Here is a 22,644-nt window from a genome sequence, read left to right as displayed (position 1 = left end):
CACTAGTCAACTGCTGAGTCAAGACCCATAAGGAGGGACACACCACGAACCCCACGACTGTTGTGCTCCGTCCAATTCTAGCATCTTTTAAAAACAGGGGTCACCAACACGGTGCCCAGGAGCACCACGGCTCCTGCCAACCCCTTTCCTGGTGCCTGCCCAATGTTTCTAGAAAGTGGGCGAGGCCAAGTGGGGTATTTCTCACGAAGGCTTCTTTCTGACTAGTCACTGGCGACCTGATTTGCAGAGCAGATTTTTAAAAATGTTGCTTTGGCAGCAGCTGCCGCTATAGCACGAGGATTTTCACTGCATGACTGAAAGTCAGTGGCGGCGGCCATACTTTGGCTGGCTCTGCCTCCTACAGCAGCCATTTTGTGGCTGCGCCCACCACCTGTGTCAGAAATCCAGAGGTGCTTGCAGGCTCAAAAAGGTTGGGGACCCCTCTTTTAAAAGAAGCAGGCAGAATTAAACAGGGTTGAAAAGGAAGAGAGGCGACAAAGCAGTACCAAGAGTTCTATTACTTGGCATCGTGTGGAAAGAAAAATATTTCAGCAAGCACTCCTCCCCCTCCCCCCATCATACGGAACAGGGAATTCTGGGAAGCTATACTGCTACTGAACACTTTGGAGGCCTCTCTCTTTTGCTGAGACTGAATCCTTTGCCTGCTCCCACTACGCTATTAACAGAGGTAACCATCACGGGATCCCCAGAGAAGAGATTTAAGGCCGTTGTGTGGCTATATGCCTTGTCACGCACAAGGCCCAAGTCTGGTCTAGGCATCATTAGAGTTCACAGGCAGGAGGCCAAAGAAAAATGCCTAGCTAGGGAGTTGGATTTGACGTCCACAGTCATGGAGCATTTGCCAAGATTCGACACCAGCTAAGAACAGCAGGCCACACTGAACGGAACAGTACACCACAAGACAACTCCTTAAATTCAGATGACAACTTTGAATTATGCGGCATATCAAGAGAACGGAGCCCACATACTACACTGTTGACTGTACTTGCAGAGCGTAGAAAGAATGAATAACTGAGTCCTCCTTAGTAAAAAGCCCAGTAGCACCTTTAAGACTAACAAACTTTATTGTAGCATAAGCTTTCGAGAAACACAGCTCTCTTCGTCAGATGCATGGCGGGTTCCCTCTGACAAAGAGAGCTGTGTTTCTCCAAAGCTTATGCTACAATAAAGTGTGTTAGTGTTAAAGGTGCTACTGGGCTTTTTACTATTTTGCAGCAACAGACTAACACGGCTAACTCCTCTGGTTCCGTGATTCCTCCTTGTCATTGGGTTGGATTCAGGAGATCTCCTTCCACTAGCAGAAGAGCTTTCTGCTGGGAGGAGCAGGCTTTTCCTCTTGGCAAGATGCGCTTCTGAGTGTCTTGCGCCGAGGCAATGCATCTTCCACCATAGGAAAGCATCTCTGCTAGTGGAACAAAGTGACAGGATTCAAAGGATATTCACCTGAAATTCCACCTCTGTGCTCACTGATGAGCTCATGGAAGCTGGTGAAGTAAGAGGGAGGAACGGGGAAAGCCTTCATTTTGACAAGCTCCAAACCTCCTGCTCAAACTCTGAACTGGGTTACTGATCCCAACAAACCCCCTGATGTGTGCTCCACCCCATGACAGCATCTACGTATGGAATGCAGAAACCTCCCCACACACAGAGAGAGGGGGGGGGGAGGAAAATGGCACACCCAGCAGCAGAGGAGATGCTGGCAGGCTGCCTTTCCCCAGCCACTGAAGCCAATAAGCGATTCTGAAGATCATTCCAAATGGGTCGCTCGTTGTGTGTTTGTCTGCAGCAGCCAAACAAAACCAAAAACCAGTGACACATTAAAGACGAAGGCACTTTCTTCCAGCTTGAACTTTGGTGAGTCACAGCTCACGTCAAGGGCACCTCCTCTGATCATTATAGAGGCTGACAGTCAAAATAAGCCCCCCCCCCCCGCTCACTCAGTCAGATGCTTTTCCCATGTAAGTGAGGAAAGGTACAGAGTGCTGACATATGGCTTATTTTTATTTATTGTAGTCGGACTGTGCGACTGAACAAAAAAAAAAACATTTATAGTTGCTCTCTCCCCCCCTCCCCGTTCCTTCCATCTGCCTGGCACCCTCCCCCACCCCCACGACCGAATGCCAGCACTGCCACCTTGTTTCCAAAATGTTTTGAAATGTTTAAACGCTCTGAATGTTTTAAAGATTGAGTTTTTGCGGTTTTAACTTATTCTACACTGTACCGAATTAACCTGTTGTGAACCGCCTTGAGCCCTGTGCAAGTGAGGAAGGGCGGTCAAAAAACCCTACCTTAATAAAATAATAATAAAATAAATAATAAAGGCACCTCAGACCGATCTCAGTGTGTTGGGATCCTATACCAGGACAGGCAGTCCCCCAGAGATGTGGGCCCTGGGGTAATAAAAGTCAGTAACTAATACCAAGAATTGAAACTAATGGGAAACCAGTGAAGATACTTCAAAACTGGGGTGGTATGCTCAAACCAACAAGAAGGAGGAGGAGGAGGAGGAGGAGGAGGAGATTGGATATCCCACCCTTCACTACCCAGAGGAGTCTCAGAGCGGCTTACAAGCTCCTTTCCTTTACCTTCCCCTCCCCACAACAGGCACCCTGTGAGGTAGGTGAGGCTGAGAGAGCTCTTGACAGAAACTGCTCTTTTTCAAGAACAGCTCTTACCAAAACTACGTCTTGCCCAAGGTCATCCAGCCTGGTGCAATTGGAGGAGTGGGGAATCAAACCCGGTCCTCCCAGATTAGAGTCCGCGCACTTAACCACTACACCAAACAATGAGTGGCAGCATTCTGCACCAGCTGAAGCTTCTGGGTTGTCTTCAAGGGCAACCCCATGTACAGCCTGTTACAGCAATTCATCCTCAAGGCCATGGTAGCATGGATCTTTTAGGACAAACCTTTATACTACACACAGTGGCAAGAAAGCCTTCTTTGCTGCCTCCCACAATGGGGGGCGGGGCGGCGGCGGATAAGACGGCGCTCAAGACTTTGTTCATGATCTGACAGACAGTTTTAAGCCACCCAAGTTCTGGTAAATCAATCCCACCTAGAAAAATCTGCTCCACCAACGTGCATCACCTCCATCTTGGTATGATTCAGTTTCAGCTTGACTCCCTCCCCCACCCCCTAGCAACAGGGTCCAGGCACTGATTCAGAATAGAGGTATCTGTGTGTGGAAGCTTAATTAAAGGAATGGAGAGCTGGGTGTCATGAGCATATTTGATGACACCCAGTGCTTTAGATGGCCTTATTTAAATGTTGGAAGTACATATTGAGCAGCATGGAGAGCCAGTGCGGTATAATGATTACAGTACTGGGCTGGAGTCTACGAGACCTGGGATCAAATCCTCACTCTGCCATGGATGCTTGCTGGATGACCTTGGACAAGACACACACTCTCTGCCCAAGCTACCTCACTGGAGGATAAAATGCAAAAGAGAGGAATAGCAAAAGCTGCTTCAGGTCTCCCACGGGGCAGAGAAGCAGGGTATAAATGAAGCAAGCAAGCAAGCAAAGTCAGTGACAGAACCCTGAGGCACGCCACAAGCTAGGGGCCACCCAATGGATTCTGCCTCTCTGATGGAAACTTTTTGCATCTTAACAGACACAAAGGTCTGATACCATCAGAGAGACATGCTTGTAACCCCTACTGTCTTTGCCAGAAGGGATCCACCATGTTGAAGGCCACGGATCAAACAGAATATGGAGGAAAAGCTTCAGGTGAAGTCTAAGATCATTTTATCAAGTGCATATATCCCATCAAGGAGAACTGCTTCAAAATAAGATGTCACTATAATTCCATTGTCCTGAACTGAATGGCCCAGGCTAGCCTGAACTCATCAGATCTCAGAAGCTAAGCAGGGGTTATCCCAGGATGAGAGACCACCAAGGAAGCCCAGCATGACTATGGAGACGCAGGCAGTGGCAAACCACCTCTGTTTGTCACTTGCCTTAGAGACCCTGAGGAGTTGCCATACGTCGGCTGCCATTTGACGGCACTTTTCACCACATAACTTCATTAAGAGGTCTAAGCAAGCTGAGTTCCACAAAGGATGTAATTTACAGTTCGGGCCAAAGGAATCCTAATCTTACCCTGGCAAGACTATAATAGCCAGGAAGGGCAAGGCGGATCTATCATCTGTCACAACCACCTCAAAGACCCTGCCGACTTCAGCCAGGCAGAACAATCCACAACTATACAAGCAGATCCTTACTGCCCTGAATTATCATTCTTGGGATCACCAAATCTACTGCCCAAAGCAAAGAAGGGCTCTCTTAGTTTATTCAAATGGCAAGCAGGCAAGCAATTCCTTCAGTCTACATGCTTGGATCCTCATGGGAAGTGGGTAGGAGGGAATGCCAAGGTAAGGAAACAATTACTGATGAAATGTGCTGATGGCCCTCACTAATTGCCTGGTGCTAATGAAAACAAAAGCCTCTGTAGAAACATCGGCTACAACTGCAGCCGGAGAGAAATTGCTTCAGCAAACCGAATCGGCGCTTGGACCGGGAAGAGTGGGCGTCCCAGGGCAAGACGGCAGCACGGCCAAGGATCGCCTTTTAGCCTGACCTCTTTCACAAGGCTGTCAAGAAGGTAAGCCTAGGTCATGGTATGTCACCTGAGCTCCATGGAGAACTGGAAGCAAGGGGTAGGGAGGAATCACAACAATACTGAGCATTTACGCTGCTTTTTATAACGTTCAAAGTACTTCACGGCATACAAGGTGTTAGATACGAGACTCGAGGCAGCAGGTGAACAGTGATAACAGCTTTTAATGAACATGAAGTCAGAAGAACCAGAACGAGACAAACAATGGAGCAACAGGCTCCTTTTTAAACAGTCCGGGCTTGGCAAGCCACGCCCACATGTCAGATAAGATCCAATCAGAAACTGTACATAAAGACCAATCACTTTGCTTCCCTCCAGAACTTCCCTTGTTCTGATAGGTCGGTTTACAATACCTTGCGTCAGGCTCAAGCTCATACAATTATTCATTCCATTACATACACAACACAAGGGCATGTGTCAAAAGATGCGTGGCATCACAAACAGCTGTTCTCCTTTCAACTGCATCCCCTTCTCCTTACGTACACTCATATTCCAAGGCAAACTGTACCTGGGCAACAAATCCTGGGGAACTCTCGCAGGCCAGCTTAGACATGACAGCAGCCATGCACCTGTCACCATGCAGGAGAAATCTGTTCTCCCATGGACACTGGGTTGAGCTTGGTTTGTCTTGGGGGTACTGCTGGACTCTAGCTTCATTCTCACATCTTTTTGTTCACTCTTGCATGTACATGCTAATTTGCTGCTATCCATTGATCTCAGCCACCTGATCCAATTTCAGCTCTGAGCATCTTGGCTGTGAGTGGCCCTTCCTAAGGGGCTTTCCCCCCACCCTCTTTTTCCCTGTAAGTAGCCCCTGAGGAGATCTTATTCCAGGTGTGGCTAAACTTGCTTAACGTAAGAGGCACACAGAATAAATGTCAGATGTCTGAGAACCTCAAGGTTCTTTTTATTGAAAAATATACTACTTTGCTTTTTTTTAAACATTAAATGAGACTGCCAAAAATAAAAACAGATATTGATAATGATATTTATTTGTCCAATGATATTTGTTTGCTAATGATATTTATGTGTCTAAGGTGGAAAGAAAGAATGAAAGAGGTGGAAAGAAAGAGAGCGAGCAAGGAACAAACAAAGCCAACAGATGGGGAAGGGATGAAGGAAGAGAGACAGAAAGAAAGAGAGAGAGAAAATAGATGGGGAGCCTCCCAGGAGTTGCACAATATGTGTGAAAGAGCCACATGTGGCTCCCGAGCCACAGTTTGGCCACCCCTTTGCACAGGAAAGCTTACACTCTGAATAAAACTTGGTTGGTCTTAAAGGTGCCACTGGACTCAAACTATGTTTCACACAGGAGAAAGTTTCTTTTTGCACAACCAGGCCCTCAATAATCCTGGTAAAAAACCCTGTATCTTAGTGTTGTAATGCTGAGGCAGTGTGATAATACCAGCATTCTCATACTGAAAGTGGAAGGCTAAAACTGAAAGAAGAGTTGCTTGCACCCAGCAGTGACGTAGGGATGGAAAATGGTCCAAAACGGGACATTTTCTGATGGTATATTTTTCAGTGGAAAAATTTCCACCCCTCATATGTAAATATAGTCTGTTCATCATCAAATCTGTTGGTCAGGGCTGCTGTGCTGTAAATAAATCATGTTAAATGGGCTGAAAGTGGGCTATGAAACATGGACAAACCCCAGTGCTTGAGCACAGCCCCGACTTGTACACAGTGCATTGGCCTTTCTTTGCTATAATTCTTTACGTTTTAAAATTCTTTCTTTAAACTTGAACTGGAAATTTTTCTGATTCAGATTTCCCCAGAAAACTGACATCTAGCAAGTTCACAGCCCTCACGGGAATTGGACTAGCAGTTGCCTGATTCACAGTTCAGCTGCCCAACCACACCACTGAAGACTTAGCTACAGTTAAGCACTCTGGAGTCCTGTGGACCAGAACAGGAAGTCAGCACATGCTCAGAGAAGACAATTATTTTAAAGAAGCATACTCTTACACAGGGCTTTTTTTAAAAAGAGGTGCCAGAACTCTCAAGAAGGAAATGAAGTTTTCAATCTGTATACTGAAAACTCATCAACTTTTAAACATTTTTTAAAGAATTTTGTCGAAGAGATTCTGAAAGTCCATTCCAGCGTGTTCCCCCAGAAAAAAAAGCCCTGTGGTTTTCCCCATACACTTGTATCTTTATCACTGGAAACAGATTAAAAGGGGAAATTTCCACCTCAAGAGTCTGAAATCCAGATTCAGGAAACTGAGAAGAGTCTGAATCAATTTAAATCTGAACTCAAAGCAACAGTCTGGTGTAGTGGCGAAGTGCGCAGACTCTAATCTGGAAGAACTGGGTTTGATTCCCCACTCCTCCACTTGCAGCTGCTGGATGACCTTGGGCAAGCCATAGGTCTGCTAGAGCTGTCCTCGAAAGGGCAGTTCTTGAAAGAGCTCTCTCAGCCCCACCTGCCTCACAGGGTGTCTGTTGTGGGGAGGGGAAGGGAAAGGAGTTTGTAAGCCGCTCTGAGACTCCAAGTGAAGGGCAGGGTATAAATCCAATCTCTTCTCTTCTTGTTGTTTTAAACTAATAGGCATGAATGGAATTATGCTGACTCCAAAGGGTGACTGTAGGCAGAACAAAGACAGTTACTATATACACTAGTAAGTCCAGTAAGGAGTCTACCACTACCTCTGGAATTGAGAGTAACTTCATTTATTTGTGGAAAGAAACACAAAGTAGCTGGAGAGCATTTTCCTTCACAACTATCAGAGGAGAGGCTGTGGTTCCATCACAGACCATTTGCTTGGCATACAGAAGGTCCAAGGTTCAATCCTCAGCATCTCCAGTTTAAAAAAAGGGACCAGGACACAGATGATATGAAAAACCTCAGACTCTGGAAAGCCATGGCCAGTCAGAGTACACAATATTTGATAGATCAATGGTCTGAGTCCACGTAAGGCAGTTTGTCCTCTGAGCAGAAGACATCACATGTTTTAGTGGCTCATTTGCCTTCATGTCAGCTGTCTTCTCCGAGAAGATGTGTGTTGAATTTAGGCTTGAATTCTGTCCTCAGTATCTGCATACAATGCATTTTTGACAAGTTGATTTAGTCTTGCGTTATCAGTTTATTGCTAATCTTGGATTGCCATAGGAAAAAAGGAAGAGAGCGAGTGAGCAGCTAGGTGCACACTGTGCTAGCAGTGCCCACCGCCTAGCATACAAATGACCAGCTGGCCCGAGCCTGTCCCCCTCGCCAGCCCTTCAGCAGGATCCTGGCTCTGCTTCTACCGTGGCCCTCCCGCCTCACCATTGCCCTGAGAAGCCCAGAAACTGTGAACTGAAGGGGGTGGACTTCTCTGCCTCAGTTCCCTCCCTTCCCTCACCTGCCTGGCTGTCCACCACTCCAAGCTAGGCATGCCCAGGTAGTCGCTCAGATACCATCTCCCCCTTCATTGGTAAAAAATAAATAAATCTCATTACTGAATGCACAGAAAAGGGAGGGGATCGTTAGTGCAGAATGATATGTTGAGAGAGAGAGACTGGGATGGGAAGCCTAAAGCCTTGAAAACAGGTCTCCATTTCATGCTTTTGTGAAGAAAGAATGGGGGGGATCCAACAGAGCAAGTCAATAAGAAAAGGCAGCTTAGCAGCTACTCTACTAGGAGCTGAACACGGCGGATTTAAATGGAAGGTGGTTACTGGACAGAATAGTATGAAGGTGCACTATGGAAAGCACACACCCACACACACACACACCAGATTCTTCAACAATAGAGGAAAGGGAGGGGGAAATCCAGACTCAGACATGATTTGGAAGAGCAATGGCAAAGGCAAGGACTGTGTAGCCCTGTGCAAAGCATGGGGGAGTTGCAGCCAACTTTGCAGCAGGCACACATGCACACACATGCTGCCAACTATCACAGCTAGCAATGCCAGTGTCAGTGGGTTCTTCCATGCATTCTGTAACATTAAACATGTTCCCCCATATTACGAGAGTGTGTGAGTCTTTCCCCCTTTTCACAGCAGAGAATCCCCTAGACCTTGGCAATATGGAAAAGGATATATCAAGGCATGCACAAAACCTGAACCACAAGGATTTAAATGGAAGGTGCTTGTTGGACAGTACTGCGCAGCTGCAATAGGAGAATTCCGTGATTTTTTTAAAAAAAACTTTGGACACCGTCCCCCACAGGTCACAAGTGATGTGCCAGCCCCAATTAAGCAAGAAATACCTGTTTTGGATGTAGATGCAGAATGCTTACGCAGAATACACAATAAATAAACCGGAGGGGGGGGGAATGGTGCAGAGGGCACCCACACAAATCCAAAGTCAAGCTTTAAGGCTGGACTGCTCAGATTCCCCGGAGTTAAATGTTAGTGCGGAAAGGGCCAATGTCGAACCAGAGAATCCAATGCAAACCAACTTGAACAAAGGATACATGTTGCAAGACCAACAGAACCAACTTCAAAGCACAGAATCCAAGCTGAACCAACTTGGCAAATTGATATCAAGCCCTGGCAAGAAGACACTGATACACACACAGTAATTTTTTAAAAAAACAATCCTGGGAGCCTTAAAATGCTGATTCCTGATATTCTGAGTTACTCCCAAATATTTCCAGAATTTTCCAGGAACCATTCCAGGAACAAGGTAGCCACAGCCTCTGAGCTGGCAATGTGTTCTCTTGTCTGGTCTGGACAAGCACAGATGATCAAGAATTAGCTCTCTTGCACAGTTTTTGCTTTGACTGATACATGACCTTTATTTGTAAATAGACTGCTTCATACATCATTTTCTTGAATGGTGCTTTCCAGTGTCCTATCCTAAAACACATTTTCCAAGCACAGTTCTAGCCTTGGACGGGAAACATAAATATGTAACTGTTGGTGAGTTTTCCTGTCTAGGAGATCTGTCAGACTGGAGAAGTGAAATGTTATTATGGCCTTGGAGACAGCAAAGGTACTGTGATCTCTCCCCACATACTTAATTTTGTGGATTGGAATGCAAAGGCATCTTCCGTATTCTGGAGTATCTACACCACAGACCTAGACTAATTGAAATGACCTTTCCCTCTCTCCAGGGAATCTAAGGAAATATCACTTTAAGAGGAGGAGAGGAGTATCTAGCAGAGAGTACACAGTACCCTCCACCACACCACAGTTTTCAGGAGTTTGTAGAAGCCAGGATGAAAAGAAAAGATGCACGTATGTACGGTAGAATAGACAGCAGAATGTGTTTGCTTATCTATTCTAATTCCAGTCTTTCAGTGTTACGAAGAGACGTCTACATCATTGCTGTAATGAACAGCTAGCCCCTCTTGGCATATGCACAAAGTGACACCATGTGAATAAATAACAACTTTTCAAAGACATGTGCCCAAACTAAAACAAAACAAAGTCTTGGATCGAGCCAACTTTCCCACTCAATCGCACCCAATCACACTTCTTAGTACAGACCCAGGCCTGACCCCATAAGCAGACCCCATGATCCCCAGAGCAGCCTGTTTTGTGGATGGGTCAAAGGGGACCCCTCCTTCCTTTTCACCAGCAGGAAAGCTAGTTGGATTCAAGCCCAAACTTAGGGTTGTTTGCTGTCTCAGTATGATCCCACAATGTCACCCTGGAAAAGAAGGCTTTTTGTTTAGGTATGCACGAAAACGATCTTTTAAAGCTACGCAACAGGAGAATGACTAAGCGGAAATACAGTTTCTAATCATCCTATTGCCTATAGATTTTAATCTTGGAACAGGTTTGCGCATAACTCTGCCACTAAGCTGAAGCAGGGACAAAACCAGCAGTTTAAATAATTAAAAAAACCCTGTAAAAATGAACCACTGCTTGATTAACTCAAAAACTCCAAAACAAATCCACAACTTGACAGATGTCTTCCAAGCTGAAGAGCCAGTTCCATCGCCCTCTCTCGCTTTGAGTCCTACACACAATCCAATACTCCAGGACAGATTTTTCTATCATACTGCCAAGCATAAGGAGGACTTTTGCTACACACCCCATCACTCTTCCGCTCAAGCGGCAAACTGAGCATCAATCACAAGCCGCTCTCTCAAAAACATTTAAATTTTGCTTTTTAATGGAGCATGCAACAATATTTCTGTGCCACACTGCAAGTGTTCCACACTGCTTTCTCACCGCTCTCCCCTCCCCCATGGACCCACCCCACTAACGATATTTAAAAGGGTGCAAGCATAACCTTAATCCCACTGTGGGAGGAAGGGATGTGGTTTATCTCTCTGCTATTATGGGGGGGGGAACCCCCAAAATCTTAAGAAGCAAATGAGACAGATACTTTATTCTCATGTGAACAGTCCGACACATTTCAAGCAATCAGCTCTTCCAGGGGAATGTAAAATAATCTGCTGTTCTGATCTGCGGTTCTCTAACTCCGGGTAGCTATTCTTTTTTTGGAACATTTTGATTTTAAATTCTCTTGAGGAAGAGATAAAGGCTTGACCAGTACCATGATCTGCACACTGGAAATCAGTATTGGTCCTGGGCACTTGTTAGGTTTTTAGTTCTTCTCTTATTTTCTGATGCGGCTTTTGGGGGTGTGTTTTCTGGAAGTTTCCCCTCCATGCCTGCCTGACTCCCGAAGTCAAGAGTGTTCCAACTGGAATGCAAATTGCCTTGTTCTACTACCCGAGAACTGCAATTCAATCCACCCTTATGACAAATGCAGGTATAGAAGCAGCATCCATACTTCAGATCTCCTTGCCCCGGATAGCCCAGGCTAGCTTGATCCCGTCAGATCTCGGAAGCTAAGCAGGGTCGGCCCTGGCTAGGAGACCACCAAGGAATCCCAGAGTTGTGATGATGCAGAGGCAGATAATGGCAAACCGCCTCTGAATGTCTCTTCCCTTGAAAACTCTCTGGGGTCACCATAATTCAGCTGTGACCAGAAAGCAAGAAAGGCAACTACAAATGTGCTCAGTTTTAAACTGTGCGCAGCAGCTGAGATCCGGGGGCACCCAGAACCCCACCAATCCAGTAAACTGTGAGCATGAGCCAACTGTGGCTGGCTAGCTGACCAACTGCTACGCCATATGCCACCAATGATGCAGACCCAAATTAATTCAAAATATTGCTGATCTTGAACTATCAGAAGACAAGAAGATGGGCAAGGAGCTTACACCCTCTGCCCACCATCTCAAACTCCTCCTTCTGAAACACCATGTATATCTTCTATACCAGGGGTGGCAAACATGCAGCCCGGGGGCCACATCAGGCCCCCAAGGGCTTCCATCAAGCCTGCAGTGGAACTGGCCATCTCCAGCTTCCAGTTCTGCTGCTGCTGCTGCATCATAGCTTGCTTCGCCGGACTCTCTTAATCACTCAGCCATTTCATGTTTTAACCTGGGTCCCAGACTCAGAACTCTGAGCATGAGATTGCTGTGGTGAATGTCAAAAAATCAAAAGTAGGTTTGCAGCTTATAGAGGTAATATTTTAAGCAAGTTTTTTATTTTAAGTAAAAAAAAATCTTTGGGTTTGTGTTCTTTATAAAGTTTGTATCTCTGCTACCTGGCATTACATTTTATGGCACGAATGGCCCAGCCTGACAAGGTCTCATTTATGTCAGAGCCGGCCCTCATAAGAAATGAGTTTGACACCCCAGTTCTATACCAAATGAATCTCTCCTGAAGTTATGCCAAGGCACAGCCACTCAAGCCCCCCCCCCCAATCAATCCTCAGGTGTCGGCCCCTTTTCCCTCCTTCACCTGCCTGCCTGCCATGCCATGAGGGGCAAACTAACACCTGTACAACTCTGCCTCCCACCAAGCAGTAAGGAGCGGAGGCGGAGGGGCATGAGCGAGGAAAGGTGAGACGGGAAGGAAGGATGACTAATGGGAGGCACAAGATGTACAGGGATTTAGCCCACCCAGGCCAGTCCAGGAATGGGAGGGAATCCTGTACTTTTCAGTACATTAAACAACAAGCCACGAGACAGTCTGTACCATCTCTGGTCTTCACAACTATTTGCCACCAGAACCTCTTTTCACTAGTCCCTGCCTTTCCTAAGGGAGAGATTCCAACCCTTAGTTAGCATCTGGGATTTAACACAGTAGCAACTCTATCCAGAGATGCACACTCTTACCAAGGTAGCATATGTGGTCAGGGTTAGGCAAAAGACTTAGACTTGGAATTCAGTTACAACATCAAAGACAATTTAGCAATAAAGAAGGATCTTTATTCAGTACAGAGTTTAGCATAGACTACCAGAGATTAGAAAAATAACAAAGGCTAGGGCAATTTGCCTTAACTATACATTGAAGGTACATAGTTACCACATCAGGAACATCCATAGTCCAGAATAGTGCAAGGGATTTTGAAGGGAAATCCCATTTTTGCACACCCATGTGCTCCAAGTCACAAAGCAACTCTTTGTCTCTCAAGAGGCAGCATTTCAGGTGCAATAAAACAAATAATGGAGAACAGGAAGAAGAACTCATTCCCATAGGGATCAAACAATTATACCCCAATTCCAGTCACAAATTAGATGTGACCATCAGCCAATTGCGAGTGGGCATGGGTGTGCCCAATTTTTGGTTGCCATAGCTGCGTGAGGGAATAGGCTATAAGTTTGGGACCCCGCCTGCAGTCATCTGACCCAAACTCCAGCTACTTCATTGTGTACATGACTGGTCGCAAGTGGGCCAGAAAGTGTAGCCATGAGGTCTGGCATTTGGCATGAAAGTGTGAAAGAATGTGGGTTTATGGCATGGCTATTGAGGCCATGTGGCCTCACCATTTGGCTTGCAACAGGAAACAAGACACAGCATGTTATCAAAAGACATCACAGGAGAAGGCATGTGAATATAGAAGCAATGTTCCTATACACAAGACCAATAGAGAGTGTACTAGGTCTGGTGAGGTTGTACTGATGCCAAGTAGTGGTAACAGATATATTTGCTGTATTGTGTTCCAGTGTTGGCGGTCTGATGTTTTCGGAGATGGCCACTGTGTTAAATATGTCTGAGCAGCAGATCCCGATGCTCTTGGGGAGGGGGAAGTTTAGCGGTGGGTCTAGGCAGAGTTATAAGGGAAGGATGCTGAGAAACAGGAGAGCTCGGTGACCTTCCAGCCAACGGCCCATCCCAAGGGTGGCTGGCAGTGGGGCCAGGATGGACACCCCTCCGTCATTGGTGTTGTGTAACGCCAGGTCCATTAATAACAAGGTCACAATCCTACGGGATTTTGTGATTGAACATCAGGTGGACCTGGCGTGCGTGACCGAGACCTGGGTGAGGGATGGGGAGACCTTGGCTCTTACCCAGTTAGCCCCCCCGGGCTACTCGGTCCTTCACCAATCACGGAATAGGGGGCGGGGGGAGGGGTGGCTATTTTCATTCGGGAGGCTTACTCCTTCAGAGCGCTCCCAGCTGTGGAGATTGCGGGCCATGGCGACGCGGGGACTCTCTCAGCTTGTCTCGGCTCCCACGCATCGGGCCGGTCACACGCTCGATCTGATCTTTGCGGCGGGGGTGGAGGTGGACCGGATCACTGCTGAGGCAGTGCCATGGTCGGACCACCTGGCCCTGAAGGCCCGTCTGAATATTCCACCTCAACCCTGTTTGGGCGGTGAGCAGATTTTTGCTCGCCCGCGAAGCCTAATGGACCTGGTGCTGTTCCAGATGGCTCTGCGGGATCCGAGGCCCCCTGGTGGCTCGTTGGATGAGCTAGTGGAGGACTGGCATGTCTGACTCTCCACGGCCATCGACGAGACCGCTCCCAGGCGTCCTCTCCGCACTCGTGCTAGGCGCGCACCTTGGTACACCCAGGAGTTGCAGCAGCTGAAACGAGAACTGAGATGGCTAGAGAGACGGTGGCGTCGCACTCGCGACAAGGCTACAAGAGCATCCTATAGGACGTTTTTGAGATCCTATGAGATGGCAGTTAAGGCCGCTAAGAAGGATTTCTATGCGGCTGAGATTGCAACTGCAAGCTCACGCCCGGCCCAATTATTTAGGACAATTCAGACTTTGACAGACCTGCCACAGGGCAGGCGAAACGTTAGGGAATTGGATATTGGCTGTGAGGCTTTTGCGAGCTTTTTCACAGATAAAGTCTTGGCGCTTCGCCACGACCTCCCCGCCACAACTGAGACAGTGAGCGAACTTGAGGCCCCTTGCATGTCTTCGGTACCGGGTTTAGAGTGTTTCAGTCCGCTCAGTCTGGACGAAGTTGACAGACTGCTCGTATCTGTACACCCAACCACATGTGCCCTTGATCCGTGCCCCTCCTGGCTCATTAAAGTGGGACACGAGGGGCTACGAGGCACACTGCGGAAGATTATCAACAAATCCCTCTTGGAGGGACAGTTTCCGAGTGCGCTCAAAGAGGCGATGATCCGCCCTCTCTTAAAAAAACCATCTTTGGACCCAGCCGAATTGGCTATCGGCCGGTGTCCAATTTGCCCTATTTGGGCAAACTTATTGAGAGGGCGGTGGCGTTGCAGCTACAGAGCTTTCTGGAGGACGCTTCAGTCTTAGATCCCTTCCAGTTCGGTTTTCGCCCTGGCCATGGGACTGAGACGGCTTTGGTCGCCCTGACTGACGATCTCCAAAGGCATCTGGATCGAGGAGGTGTGGCGGCACTGCTGTTGTTAGATCTGTCGGCCGCGTTCGATACGGTCGACCATCAGCTGCTGTCCCACTGCGTCGACGTGGGGATTCAAGGGCTTGCCCTTCAATGGTTTGCCTCTTTCCTACAGGTCGGGGACAAAGGGTGGCGGTCGGGGACCAGCGATCCCATAGGTACCCCCTTGATTGTGGGGTGCCGCAGGGTGTGGTGTTGTCCCCGATGCTATTTAACATCTATATGCACCCCCTTGCCCAGATTGCCCGGAGTTATGGGCTTGGGTGTCATCAATATGCAGATGACACCCAGCTCTATCTGATGCTGGGCGGCCGGTCGGGCTCGAGTCCCGATGACCTTTATCGGGCGCTGGAGGCCGTGGCTGGTTGGCTCCGGATGAGCCAATTGAAACTAAACCCGGCGAAGACAGAGGTCCTGGGCCTGAGTCGGACCGGTGTGGGGTTAGGGCTCCCTCTCCTGACCTTCAACGGGGCGCCTTTGGTCCCAGTGTCTAGGGTTAGGAGCTTGGGGGTGCTCCTGGACTCCTTTCTAACAATGGAGACCCAGGTGGCAGCCACTGTCAAATCAGCCTTCTATCATCTTCGGTTGGCGCAGCAGTTGGTCCCCTACCTTGACCGAGAAGACCTAGCCACAGTGATCCACGCGACGGTCACCTCAAGGCTAGACTACTGCAACGCTCTCTACATGGGGCTGCCTTTGTCGCAGATCCGAAAGCTGCAGCTGGTGCAGAATGCTGCAGCCAGGCTGCTGATGGGACTTTCTCGGAGGGACCATATCCAGCCTGTGCTGAAAGCGATGCACTGGCTGCTGACAGTGTACCGGATCCGCTTCAAAGTGCTGGTTCTTACCTATAAAGCCCTTTATGGCCAGGGTCCAATCTACCTGATGGACTGCCTTGCCCCACATGTTCCCCCAAGAGCACTACGGTCCGGGGCCCAAAATTTTTTAGTCATCCCGGGGCCCAAGGAAGTTAAACTAGCTGCGACCAGGGCCAGGGCTTTTTCGGTGGTGGCTCCTACCTGGTGGAATGAGCTCCCAGGGGAGATCCAGGCCCTGCGGGACCTTATGCAGTTCCGCAGGGTCTGCAAGATGGAGCTCTTCCGCCAGGCCTTTGAGTAGGAGCCGCCGTCCCATTATACCACCACCGTTAAGGTATGTCAAAGGATGCATCAACGAGGCCCAAGGAAGACGTTGGAAATTGTAGAAGAGCTTTGGCCATCTTCACTGGACACATACTTTTTGGGAGTACCATCTGTACCTTTGGAGTTACCATCTTGGACTTAGGACATCAGTTACGAATTGAGCACAGTGGTTTTAATGTTGAATGTTTATTATGTTTTTATATGTTTTTACTCTGGCATGGCTGTGTCCTGCCCTTGTTAGCCGCCCTGAGCCCACCTGGGGAGGGCGGGATATAAATATGAAAAATAAATAAATAAATAAATAAATAAAAGAGAGACATGGGGAGGAATGCGACCGAGAAGGGAGCAAAGGCAAGGGAGGATACGGTATATTGGGGGGGGGGAAGAGCCATCCTGCTCAGGCGGAAGCATCAAATGAGTATGGGAGGTCGGTATGCACTTCTGAGCAATGAGGAGTAAGAAGAAGAGATTGGATTTATACCCCGCCCTTCACTTTTCAAAGGTGTCTCAGAGCGGCTTACAAACTCCTTTCCCTTCCCCTCCCCACAACAGACACCCTGTGAGGTGGGTGGGGCTGAGAGAGCTCTGACAGAAGCTGCTCTTTTTCAAGGACAGCTCTTATCAGAGCTACGGCTTGCCCAAGGTCATCCAACCAGGTGCAAGTGGAGGAGTGGGGAATCAAACCCAGTTCTCCAAGATTAGAGTCCGTGCACTTAACCACGACACCAAACTGGAGTAAATGAGGACTTGAGCATGGAGGGGGAACAAAAGGGCCAGGAAATGGCACACAGACCAAGCAGGGTTTAGGGACAGGCCAAGCACAGCGAGCAAGAAGGCAAGTTTGCCTGAAACGGCAGACTTATTATCAAGCTCTTCCTCCTCCCGTTGACTTCAGATTGCCTTGGGAGCCCAAGAAGGCAGGGAAGAGGCCTTGGGTGAGAAGGCAGGCCAAGGCAAGACTGAGCAAGCCCACGGCCAGGATTCTGTGGCTTGTGGGGCGGAAGTTCTCAATACAGAAAGAAAAGCCACTGAGCCAACAGAAAGCCGTTACCAGGATAGATCTCTCAATTGCAAGCTGTCAGAGGACCGTTCTCACCTGCTGCAAGTTGCCAGGGATGCATCTGCAAATTTGAGAATCTTTCCCAGCTCCTTCATGACTGCCCCTCCCAGTCTCAATCTCCTTTGGATTTCTTGGGCGCACTCTCCCTTTGGGTCAATGATGGAGCCAAGGAACAGGGAATCTTCCACAATTTTAATTTCCTCACTGCCAACCTTCAAGTCGTGTAATTCCTCAGCAGTGTTCCCTCTAAGCCGAGTTAGTGCGAGCTAGCTCCCAGTTTTTTTAGCCTCTGGCTCACACATCTTTGTCTTCGCTCAGGGAGGACGGCTCCAGAGCAAACTAATTTAAGCAGTAGCCAAATCCCTCATTCACAACTTGTCACTCGCTCACAGAGCCAGTTCGGTGTAGTGGTTAGGTGTGCGGACTCTAGTCTGGGAGAACCAGGTTTGATTCCCCACTCCTCTACTTGCACCTGGCTGGATGACCTTGGGCAAGCCATAGTTCTGACAAGAGCTGTTCTTGAAAAAGAGCAGTTTCTGTCAGGGCTCTCTCAGCCCCACCCACCTCACAGGGTGTCTGTTGTGGGGAGGGGAAGGGAAAGGAGTTTGTAAACCGCTCTGAGACACCTTTGGGTTGTGAAGGGCGGGGTATAAATCCAATCTCTTCTCTTCTTCTTCTAATGCCAGTCGCTCACACAAAGTACCCTTCCTGCAAGTTCATTAAACTCCGGATGACCCTCAGCTGCAAAACCTCGGGTTGCCAACTCCAGTTTGGGAACTTCCTGGAGATTTGGGGTAGCACCTGGGGAGGGCAGCCAGGATGGGATGCCAGAGATTTAGGGATGCCAGCCTCCAGGTGAGACCTGGGGATCCCCTGGAATTACATCTTATCTCCAGGCTACAGAGATCAGGTCCCCTGGAGAAAACGGATGCTTTGGACTCCGGCACTGTCCCCCACCGAGGTCCCTCTCCTCCCCAGGCTCCGTCCCTGAATCTCCATCCGTTCCCAGCCTGGATCTGGCAACCCGACCCCCTCCATCCCCCGCCAGTGGGGACCTGGCAAACCTACAGAGCCCACTCCCCAAAGCTGCCATTTCTCCAGGGGTTTGGAAATCCGCTGCAATCCCGGGAGAACTCCAGGACCCCCCTGGTGGGTATCAACGCCAGAGGATTCCGACGTCTGGCTGCGCAGCCGCTTCCACCCCACCCCACCCCATCCAGCCCGACCTCCGCTCCCTCCTTTCCGGCCAGGGTCGGCGAGTCGGCGCCCTTTGCCACGTGTGCGCCGCTTTCGTTTTCACACGTGCAGGCGGCGGCGGCGGCGGCCAGTAACCTCGGGCATGGGCTCAGCTCGCCTTCCGGCTCCCGAGCAACCTCTCCGCAGTCCGGGGAGGGGGGGAGGCCGGCGGCTGCTTCCTCCCCGCTCGAGCACGTCTGCAGCGGAGCTCCCCGGGAGCCCCCTCCCGCCCCCTACCCCGCACGTCGGATTCCCGCTCCACGCCGCGGGCAACGCCGTGCGAGCGCCGACAGCCGACGGGTGGGGCCGGGCTCGGAGCTCCGCTTGCCACACCGGCTCCTCTGTCGAGCCACGCGGGCTTTTGCTTTCGGGGCGGGCGCCGCCGAGATGGGCTCCGCAGCGCCCAAGCGAGGAGGACACGCGGCGGGGCTTACCGTGAGCGGGGCCGCTCGCTCCACGGGGCTGTCCGGACCGCTTTCCCGGGAGCTGGCGGAGCGGGCGAGGCGGGAGGCAAGCGAGAGCGGCTCCGACGCGTGCAGCGGCGCTTTCCTGACTTAGCAGCGCCGCCCCGCTTTGCAACAGACCGGATGTTTCTTGCCGCTCCCGTGGCGGCCCGCCGGCGAGGAGAGGGAGCCGCCGGAGCGGCGGGGAGGGGCCGGGGAAGAAAAAGACCGCTTCCTCGCGAGCCGGACAGAATCGGGCAAGCCACCTGTTCTAGCCAGGGGAGGAGGGCGCCTGGGAGAGAGGGAACGCGCGCCCGCCCCTTGGCAAGATTGATCCCGCCCCCGCCCTCGCCCTCCCTGCCTGCCTTTAAATGACCGGATCAACACTTTGGTTTGCAGTGGATTTCAGCAAAACAAAATTCACATTAAAAATGAACTGTGTTTGCCCCCCCCCCTTTTACGGAGTTAAATATTTGTGCCAGTTGGGGGCGGGGGCCGAGCCTTGCCCCCTGAGATGTCCGAAGGCAAAAAAGTTGCTTCTTACCTGGGACGCCACCTGACTGGAGTTGCTGTCAGCAATGGGAACTCAGCAAGCAGAGCCAGCCAGGTCCTGCCGCAGAAGTAGCCAGTGCTTCATTATCCAGCCGCAATGCCTTCCCACCTCTGTTGCCTGCGAGCCTGTTGCGTGGGACTAGGAGGGATTATCTTCTGCTGACTGATGGGGCAAGAAAAGATAGGTGCCTTGCTTGAGGCCTTGCGCTTTGTCAGTGTCAGGGTAAGCATCCTGTTACTCTACTGATTAGGTGGCAGAGAAGCTGGGACAAATCAGGCTGCTATGCTGTCATGCACCATGAAAGTCTGGGGGGTGGGGAATCCCTGGTCATGATTGGCTGTGCTGCTCTGAGGTCACAGATTGGTTGTGGCCGCTATTGGCTGAGCTGGTCTGATAGGAAAGAGAAAGTGCGGGCTGAAAAACTTCATGCAGGGTTAAAAAGAAGAGGCGGTCTTCTTTGGGGATCCCATGACTGGGCAATACCAAAGTGCACTTGTTGCTTCGGAATAACTGGCCACGTCTTGGACTTCTAGGAATTTGGTGATGGTGAAACCATAGGATTAGATGGGCTGAACCAACCTTGTGTCAGGGAAATGGCATGCCAAGCAGTAGGAGGAGGTAGAAGGAAGCCCAGGCCTTGAAAAGGAGGTCTGAGAGGCTGAGGGAGTTGGAGGGTGGAGTGACCCAGATAAGAGGACGAGGAAAAGAGGAGATTGGATTTATACACCCTTCAATCAGAGTCTCAGAACAGCTTACAGTCTCCTTCCCAGGGGTGGTCATTTCCTGCAGGAGCGCACAGGAGCGGAGCTCCGGCAGTAAAGAGCCCAGCCCTCAGTCAGAGCAAGAAGCAGCCAGGTAAACTGCAGAGCTCCCCCCCCCTCGGTCCCCCGGTCCAAAACAGTCCAGTGGCACCTTTAAGACCAAGTTTTATTCAGGTACAAGCTATCCCTCCTCTGCGAGGACAGATTGGGTGACAGACACCCTGTGAGGTAGGTGGGGCTGAGAGAACTGCTCTTGAGAGAACAGCTCTGAGAGAACTGTGGTTGGCCCAAGGTCACCCAGCTGGCTGCATATGAAGAAGTGAGGAATGAAACCTGGTTCTCCAGATTAGGGTTGTGGTGTATTCAATGCAAGGCAAACTGTATGTGAATCACCCTATTGAAACACCATGTGAAGCTTCGTCCTGGGCTAGGATCCAAATCCCTCCAATCATATTGGTAGCCCAGGAAGAACCAGCCAATCAAGTACCAGCAAGCTCCCTGAGCGGGAACGTCCGTGATTGGTCTTTATGTAGACAACCTAATTGGTTGATATCTGTATAGTAGGCATGGCTACATTAGCCGGGAGTGTTTAAAAGCAGAACAGCTGCAATGTAAAAGCTGTTCTGGCTATTCATGTTGATCTGTTTGGAGTTGAGTTACGAGTTGCTGAATAAAGCTGATCTTACTCTCTGACTCTTTGTTAAGTAACCGACTTAACAAGGGTCTGCTAATCTTAACCACTACACCAAAAGAGAGAGAGAGAGAGAGAGAAGCCTGTGGGGTCTGTGAGGAAAAGACAAAGTAGGGGAGATATGAGGCCTGGAGCTAAAGAGGTGAGGAATACTGAAGCTCGCAGGGTGATTTGAACTGAATCAATTGAATGTTTGGCATTGACATGCACTCCGATGTTATGAAAACCCAAACAGAAATCCCTGTCTATAATATATTTAATATTCTGCATGCAATTGCTGACCACCTCTGGAGACCATTGGAAATAAATAGCTGTTGTTTCTGGCGGCTGGGCAGCTGGCTGGCTGTCGTGTGGGAAGTAAGATAAGGGACACTAACAGGAAAAAGTGACTCAGCAGGTACATCTTGCAGGCCCAGCTCCGAGGGAAGAGGCAGGGGACAGTGAGACTGGCCTCCCAAGCATGGAAACAAGATAACCAGGCATGTGTTGGGTTAAAATTAGGCCACAACTTTATTGGTTACACCTGAAAGAGTCTTTGCAGAGCATGAGGCAAATGGGCCCCAGGGCATGTGCCACCCCCCCACCCCCCCAGAGCTCACCTGCCGGGGATATTGTGGGATGGCAGTGGGTAGGATTCATCCCGGACAGAAGCCACTGTGTGGTCTCCCCGGCCATTTGAAGTGAGGGCTCCCTGACAAACCCTAAACTGGCATGTCCACTGTAAGCCCTCACCCCCAGATCCCTTAAGGCAGAGGTGTCGAACTCATTTGTTACCAGAGCCAGATCTGACTCAGCTAAGAGCTGAGTTGTAGGGGTTTGGTGCTGCAAACCCCCGATAACATTTTGAAATCTGTCCAATTACAGGGACATTTTGAGGCCATATGAAATGGGTATTAGAGAAGAAGAAGAAGAGAAGAGATTGGATTTATACCCCGCCCTTCACTACCCGAAGGAGTCTCAGAGTGGCTTACAAACTCCTTTCCCTTCCCCTCCCCACAACAGACACCCTGTGAGGTGGGTGGGGCTGAGAGAACTCTGACACAAACTGCTCTTTCAGGAACAGCTGTGCAAGAGCTTGTGACTGACCCAAGGTCACATCAGCAGGTGCAAGTGGAGGAGTGGGGAATCAAACCCGGTTCTCCCAGATTAGAGTCCGCACACTTAACCTCTACACCAAACTGGCGTAGAGCACATTCTAAGGTCAATATTAAGTCCTTCAACCCATTGGCTTATGACTCTGTCACTAAAATAGCCTTATTTTAATAACAAACACCTTTAACAACTCCCATCAAGTTGATTCAGGACCCCTCCATGATTAGGGGCCCTGAAGCTTAAGCTTAGAATCATAAAGTTGGAAGGGACCTCCAGGGTCATCTAGTTCCTGAATTTCACAATGCAGGAAATTCACAAATACCTCCCCCCCCACACACACACCCAGTGACCGCTGTTCCATGCCCAGAATATGACAAAAAACCTCCAGCCAAACTGGCCTGGAGAAGAATTGCTTCCTGACCCCAAAGTGGCGATCAGCATTCCCCTGGGCATGTA

The 22,644-nt window shown here is 49.5% G+C and overlaps 1 protein-coding gene across 1 annotated transcript in view; it reads right to left on the bottom strand.

Moving 5' to 3' along the window:
- Positions 1–19,281, bottom strand: part of LOC107114318 (fatty acyl-CoA reductase 1-like) — a 156,462-nt gene extending 137,181 nt beyond the window's left edge. The window contains exon 1 of the mRNA XM_015415766.1: positions 19,083–19,281. The gene's annotated coding sequence lies outside the window, so the exon portion shown is untranslated. The remainder of the gene's footprint in view (positions 1–19,082) is intronic.
- Between the last annotated feature and the right edge of the window lie 3,363 nt (positions 19,282–22,644).

The sequence above is a fragment of the Gekko japonicus genome, unplaced genomic scaffold (genome assembly GCF_001447785.1).
Source record: "Gekko japonicus isolate JY-2015 unplaced genomic scaffold, Gekko_japonicus_V1.1 scaffold2141, whole genome shotgun sequence".
Lineage (NCBI taxonomy): Eukaryota > Metazoa > Chordata > Lepidosauria > Squamata > Gekkonidae > Gekko > Gekko japonicus.
This window is presented reverse-complemented; position numbering and strand designations above follow the sequence as displayed.